Below are 7766 nucleotides of genomic sequence, written 5' to 3' on the forward strand. Positions count from 1 at the left end.
GGCGGACGAGCGGCTGGGGCGCAGGGACGCGGCAAACAAGGTGAGGCAGGTTGCTGAAGTCACAGGGGTTCCATTAGCCGCTTCCCTGCCTCCGGGACCTGGCGGTGCGCGTGGTGCAAGGCAAAGAGTTGATCTGCATCAGGGACACTGGGGCGGGGAATCCGCTTCGCTCTGTGCGCACCCCCCTTTTGCCTTTTCTACCGCGTGCTGGTGCGCTCCCTTATCCCTGCACCTTTGCCAACTCCAGGTCCCTCTGACCCCGCCAGATACCTGGGTTCTTCTAGGATCCTAGAACCCAGTTTTCCTGTGCTCTTTGTCATCTTTCCAAGATCTTCTCTGGGCTTCTAGGTCGCTGCCCTGATAGTCTGGGGTTCCGATGTCCACCTCGGCCCTCTATCAGTTTCTGCTTTGTGCCTTCTTAACCCATCCCTTCGTCACAATCTTCAAACTTGGGAGGCTGTGCTGCTGGCTCCCAAGTTAGGAGCACATTCTTTTTCCTCGAAGCTTTGAACTTAGTTTTGAACATCCTTAGCTCTGAATGTCTCGGCTGTTTTTGGTTTAATCACAGTTGACTAATGATTTTTTTTTTTTTTTTGGAGGCTTACAGCTTAGCCTGCGTTTACTGAAAGTGGTGGGATCATTCCTTCATTAAATATTCTTTAGTAAATATCTGTTAAGGAACTTGAAAAATGTCTTTCTAGTTTTCAATAACTTAATTCAAGAACCATAGCCATTTGAAATGTGTGTATATATGTTTGTGTGTAATCCTTGTACATGGTCCTAAACCTTCCAGGATGCTAAACAGGCCTGACAGAGGGAGAACTGGTAGGGTTTGTGATGCCTAGCTCCATTCCTGAATCTGTAAATTAGGATGCTCATCCTTTTAATGCAGTTGAGAGGAACTTAATGGTTTAGGGGGAAAAAAGTCACTCAAGTTAATATAGTTTGGTTACTAAGCACATTGAATAGGAACTGAGAGACTTGGAGGAGGTTTAAAACTGCCTCTGTTGGGAGGGTACCTGCCCCCTCCTCTTTAAAAGAAGCCACAGTTTCTTACAGTCTCATATTTATGTAAACCCCGCAGAAACAGCATTTTTAAACCTTGTAGTTATTTTTTAAAAAACAAACAGCCCCAAACTCCTACTTTCAGCTTATCACTTTCTCCCCATGCAGTTGCTATTTTAATTCTCATACTGAGGTTCATTTGTAATATAAAGAAAATTAAATGGAGACATCAAAAGTGGAGGCAAATACCAGCAAACAAGCCCATGCTGATGTATGCAGTTATGTTTTTGGAAATAGGATATATCTAGTGCTTAAATTTGAAAACTGAGAAAAAATGAACTAAGTAGCCATGACATCATTTTATATCTAAAAATATTAGCTCCCTTAACTGCAAGTTTTTATTAAAATCCTTAAAATTAACAGTGATAGATTTGTTTGCTTGATGGGTGACCAGGTGTTGCCACTGACACAGTGTGAACTAACTGACAGAAATCTCAGAAGAAACCAAGTTGTAAATGAAGATAGTGGCTAAATTTCACTGTCCTGGTAGCACTTCTTTTGGCAGTGAGACAATGAGAATACTTTCTGCTACAATATCAGATGATATATTTTTAACATAGATAAATAAGAGTCTCAATTGCCCAAGGCCTTTAATCTGCCATTTTTATAAGCACATTTTAAATTGTGTGGTGTGACCCTGTAGAGTTTAGCTGATGTTATGAAGAAAGTAGTTTTCACAAGAGCAGTAAAGGCTATTGGATATCAATTTAGTTAGATAACTTGCAGGTGAAAGTGTTGTTTCCCATTCATTTGGTAAATTCCTGAGCTCACTTAAGTTCTATTTAAAAATTGAATATTGTAGGGAGAGAGTACTTGTTCCAATAGGCCCACCATTATAGGTCTGATTTTTTTGGCAACCCATTCTCAAAAGATATACAAACTTGTGACTATTTCAAGGATAAGAGTGCATACCATTTTGTTACTTTTTTCTTTTGTGTTTCTTATTAATACTGAATCCAAGCTAAAATTACTACTGATGTGATTATATTGTAAAACTATTTATGTTTGCTTAGAAGAAAAATATGGATGTGAGTTAGCTATAAGCATTTTGCTCTGACTCCTCAATATATATTTAATAGCTCTCCTGGTACATCTAGAGGTTATCAAAATGGATATTTCTGGTGTTATTAAGTGTAATTGCAGTTTGCTATTGTATTATCTTTCTTGTTTTCAATTATGTTTCTTCATGTAATGTGACTTGCAGTAGTGAAATGAGACTAATTTTCAAATTGTTTGATTTTTTGATGTTTAATATACTACTACTGACTTCTCAAGTAATATGTCAGTTGAACTCTATTTTTATTGCTATGAAATAATACAACAGTTTGGCAGGAATCATCAGACTTCAGAAAGTGTAGAAAGAGTGTAGGAAAAATGAAGAGCTCTAGAGAATACATCTGAAAATTAGGGGAACAAATGACTTTACCAAGTTAGACTCATAGCAATCAGCTTTTTATTTTTTTTTTTTCCTTTCATACTGGACTTTGCACCCAGGGTTGCTCTGACACACTGAACTACATTCTCAGCCCTCTTGAGACAGGGTCTTGCTAAGTTGCTCAGGTCCTTCTGCCCCAGCCTCCTGAGTCCCTGGGATTATAGGTGTGTGCTACTGTGCCTAGCAGCAATTAGGTTTGTGAGTATTATTCATTCATTTATTAATTCATTTATAAAATCAGCTGAGTGCCTTTTGAATGCCAAGACCCTGTATTAGGCACACTTAAAACTTGTAAGCCATAATCATTGCTCTTGTGGAACATGACAGTAATCATATTCTATCAGAGGTTATAGATAAAAAAATAAATAAACAAATGAAGAATATCCTTATAGATTGTAGTAATAACAAGTAAGAAAATAAGGGAATGTGACACAGAGAACAAGGAAGGGCCTATTTAAGTAAGCGGGGGAAGGCCTCTATGACAGTTAATTTTAGGTGTCAATTTGTCTGGATAAGGAATACTTAGAAACTGGTAAAACATTATTTTGGGTGTGTCTGTGACGGTGTTTGCAGAGATCAGTATGTTACTTTGATTGGTTATGTGGGGGAGGATCCTCCCTCAGGATCAGAAAGCTGGAGTATCCAATTGGCTGGAGAGAACAAATACAGAAGGTGAACTGGTCTTTCCCAGAGCTGAGAAAGATTCTTTCTGTGGCCTTGGACATCAGGACTCCAGGCTTGCTGGCCTTTGGACTTGGGCTCCAGGGCTTACAGCAGGAGCCCCTTGGGTTCTCATGCTTTCAACATTCCTTGAACTGAGAGTTACAACATCTGTCTCCTTGGTTCTGAGGCCATTGGACTTTGACTGAGCCACACTACCAGCACCCCAGGGTCTCCAGTTTGCAGATAGCCTGTCTTGGGACTCTCTAAGCTGCTGTAATTGTGTAAGCCAATTCCTTTAATAATTTCCCCTACATATTTATTTATGTGCATATTTCTTGGTTCTGTCTCTGGAGAATCCCAACAAATATAGCCTCTTAGAGAAGGTGATGTTTGAGAAGATACCTGAAAAAGAATAGAGAATGAGTCTGCCTTGTCAAGATATGGGTGTATATTCTCCAGAGAACGTTCTTGCAGAGAGAAGAGTAAGAACTAAGGTCTTGAGGCAGGAAATCAGGCTTGCAGTTTATGAAGAACAGAAAGAAAGCCAGTAATGGCACTACCTAGTGAGCTGGGAAGGGAAATGGTTACAGAAGATGTTAGAGATCTTAGATGGAGTCAACTAATAGATAAGACTTGGAAGCTTTGAGAAAGAATTTGAGTTTGATTCTCAGAACAGTGAGAAGTCATTGAAGAGTGCTTTCTGTGGGAAGCAATTGACTATAAAATAAAATGTAAGCCTGTGGAACTAAAAAAATAAGTGTTTTGCTAAGGAGAAATAGAATGTTCAGCTAATCAGTCATCTACATTAATAACTGAGAGTGAGAGATTCTTTGATTAAGTATGCTAAATCAATATTTGATTTCGTTCTACTCTGCTTAGTTAAAGGGTGGGGTAATGGGACTTTGAGGTGAGTATGTTAAAAAGTAGTCCACTTTCCACTGTCACATTGTCACCTGTACTGCAAGGTAAGTTGTCATCAACTTGATTCAAATCAGATCACTGTTAAATTTTTAAGAGCTTGTTTTTCAAAGAATGATGTTTTATTTTTCATAGGAATATGTTCCTTGGGAAGGTTGGAAGTTGCATTTCTGTATAAAAGGAATATCCTAAGTTTAGTCATGGCCTTTGGAATTTTAAGTGAGGTTTTCCATTTCCCTTTAACCATTGCCTTCCCAATATTTTCAATTTCCATACTTTTATTCCTGGAGAGATTAGGGTTATTCTATTGTTTGAAGCTTAAATTAATTTTATTGCTCTGAGCCATTACTTCAAAGCAATTCAGATTCGAGGTCTAGATGTTCCCAAATAGGAACATAGAAGGCAATTGAAGTCCCACGGGGTAAATCCTAATATTGTAGGGGGATGACCTGCAAAAATTCTTTAGCAGCTCTTCCAGAGTCAAGTTCCACCTCCTAAACTGAGCACTCAAGGGGTCTTTCATGATTTGACCCTAGTCTACTTTCCCACATATATTTATTATTCTTGTATAAATTTCTGTTAATTTCAACTGATTTTTCCCAGTTTGGAACTTTTCTATTTAGCATTATTCCTGGCATACAGTAGGTGCACAATGGGTGCTTCTCAAATGGAAACTATGCCATCCATTTGAAAAGCCCTTCCTTGGGCTGGGGTAAAGCACTTGCCTAGTATGTGTGAGGCACTGGGTTCTATTCTCAGCACCACATATAAGTAAATAAATAAAATAAAGTTCCATCAACAACTAAAAAAAATAAAATAAAAAACCTCTTCCCTTTCCTTTCTGTCATTTTAAATCCCAATACTTGTCAAGGAACAGTTTAAATATCAGGCACCATTACAGCATCTGCCACTGAGCCTGATCTCTTTCTCCTCTGAATGTGAGCAGTAGGCACACACTTGCCCTGTTGTGTCATGATTATCTTATTTGATGCCTGAACTCTTCTGCATTGGTCTCTGGCTCCATGAAGGTGACCTGAACCTTGTCTGGTTTCCCATCATTGTATTCTGAGACCTGGCATATAGTGTATACTGTATAGTTATTAAGTTATGAATATATACTGCCTTGTGATATTTCTCCTATTTTTGGACACTTATATAAGTTAATACTGTTTTGTTTCTCACATGTACCTCTGAGGTTTTTTCTTCTAGTACTTGGTATCAAGTCCAGGGGTGTTCTACCGTTGAGCTACACCCCCATTCATTTTTATTTTTTATTTGAGACAGGGTTTTGCTAAGTTGCTGAGATTGGCCTTGAACTTGCAATATTTTTGCCTCAGCCACCCAAGTCTCCAGAATTATAGGCATGTGCCATCTCATCTGCCTCCTGGTGGTCTTCTGAAACAGTTTTTGAGAGAGGTTATTTAGAAACAAAGTTAAGAGCACAAGCTGTGGAGCTAGGCTATTGGTGAGAAAATGCAAGAAAGTTTAGAGGCGAAATGACTGGGTTATGAGACCTTTAGCCTAATTAGTGCATTAATATGTTGATAGGAATTAATTGGATGGTAACTATAGGCAGATATGATGTGGCTGGAGGAGATAGGTCATTGGGGGCATGATTTGGGGGTATATATTTTGTCCCTGGTTAGTGGAATGGTCTCTCTCTACTTCCTGGTGGCTTGGCTATGTCCTGAGCCACTTTCCTCTACCACACTCTTTCACCATGATGTTCTGCCTCATCTGAGCCCCAAAGCAATGGAGCTGGCCATCTATAGAGTGAGACCTTTGAAACCATGAGCCTCAAATACATTTTCCTCTTCTAAATTGTTCTTGTTAGGTATTTTGGTCACAGTGGTGAAAAAGCTGGCTAAAACACTGTATCTGAGTCACCACATCTGTAAAATAGAGATAATTGAACTTACCTGTTAGGGCACTTGTAAGGATGAGATGTGTTAGCTAGGCCCACAATTTAACAGTTTTCAAGTTTCAAAAGTTCTGAAAATTATAAAAAATTAATTTGGTCAGTTAGATGTCAAGTGGTAGCAAAACATTGCTCAAACTGATATCCGTGGTCTTCATTAATAGTCTTTATTCTACTTATTGTTAATATTTTCTTGTTTTTGCTATAGTATCAGTAATATGTTTATGGGGATAGTACCACAGACCTTAGTGGGGTATTACATAATTACTCATTTTCCCCAGTTCGGAATTTTTCTGTTAAGCATTATTGAAACATAATATTTAGCTAATGCAGGCTATTGCCTATCTAAAAGTCTGGAAATTTCTGAATTTGAATCACATCTGGCACCAAGGTTTTCAGATAAGAGATTGTAAACCTCACAGTAAAGGGCTTAAATCATGGCCTTGCACATAGTAAGCTGTTGCTGTGGGTGGTAGAGATTAGGGAGGTAAATAAATTACTTTATCTTTTCCTAATAGCTTGCTCATAATGGTTACCATGTAAATGGTTACCATGTAGATACATGCTGATTTAGTCCTACAATGACTCTGAATATAGAGGGCTGGCTGTATTGTCCTAATCTTATAGGAAAGCAGATATGGCAAAACAAAGATCCAGGCCTTTCAGTGCTCTCTTTAGTACCATGAAGAGTATTTATTTATTGATTTTTGTTTTTATTTTGTTACTTAAGACCAACTAGTTCTTTAGGACAAGAGAATCTTTTTTTAGGGGGGAGGTGGAATTCAGTTAAGATTTTATTTAATATGATTAGATGCCTGTGCTTTGAAGTTGCTAAACATTTTTTTTTCACTAATGTATATAACTAAGTGTATGGATGTCTGTATTAAAAGCAGAAGAAAGGTATAAAACAAATGATACATAGTTCCTGCCTTTAGCAGCTCTAGCATCATGCATGGTTACATGGGGGCATGAGTCTATGTTATAATCCTTTACTTTCCTCTGTACTCTTGAAATAATATAAAAAACATACAAAAGGGGCCAAGGGCATGGCTCAGTGGTAGAGAATTTGCCTAGTATGTGCTTCATCCTGTGTTCCATCCCCAGCACTACCAGAAACGGTGAAAAAACAAAGGGAAATCCAAGTGTCAATTGAAAACTTTCCTTAGTGTCTATTACATGAATTGCTTTTTAATTATTCTAACTTCCCTTTCAGTATTAAATAACATCTTGACAAGCTTTTCTTCCCAATTAGACTAAAAAGCATAGTTTTTATTGATTTCCCTTATCACTATTTATAAATCGCAATTGGTATATTTTCTTTTTTCTCTTACTTTTCTTTTCTTGGTATCAGAGATTGAACCCAGAAATGCTTTATCAGTAAGCCACATCCCCAGCCCTTTTTAATTTTTTTAAAATTTTGAGAGTCTCTGAGTTTCCAAGAGCTTCATTGAGTTGCTGAGGTGGGCCTTGAACTTGTGATCCTGCTGCCTCAGCCTCCTGAATTATTGGGATTACAGGTGTGCACAACCATTCCTGGCTATGTCTTTTTACTTTGTCCAGTGCTCTTTCCACTAGTTTGGGCTCCCTCAAACTATAGCACACGTACTCAGTGAGCAGGCTAACAACATGGTAGTATGCCTCAGGAGACACAAAATGGAGTGCTTGGCATTTCTTATCTTTTTTCTTTTTCTTTCTCCCTCCCTCCCTCTCCCCTTTCTATCCTTCTTTCTTTTGTACTGGGGATTAAATCCAGGGGTGCTTAACTAC

The 7766-nt window shown here is 38.3% G+C and overlaps 1 protein-coding gene across 3 annotated transcripts in view; it reads left to right on the forward strand.

The window, feature by feature from the left end:
- Positions 1-6: 6 nt before the first annotated feature.
- Positions 7-7766, forward strand: part of Klhl13 (kelch like family member 13) — a 173901-nt gene continuing 166141 nt past the window's right edge. Inside the window, exon 1 of one of the 3 annotated variants that reach the window (XM_048797125.1) lies at positions 7-40. The gene's annotated coding sequence lies outside the window, so the exon portion shown is untranslated. The remainder of the gene's footprint in view (positions 41-7766) is intronic. The other 2 variants (XM_048797121.1, XM_048797123.1) reach the window with 2 other exon arrangements.

This window comes from Marmota marmota, unplaced genomic scaffold (assembly GCF_001458135.2).
Source record: "Marmota marmota marmota unplaced genomic scaffold, marMar, whole genome shotgun sequence".
In the NCBI taxonomy this organism is placed as follows: domain Eukaryota; kingdom Metazoa; phylum Chordata; class Mammalia; order Rodentia; family Sciuridae; genus Marmota; species Marmota marmota.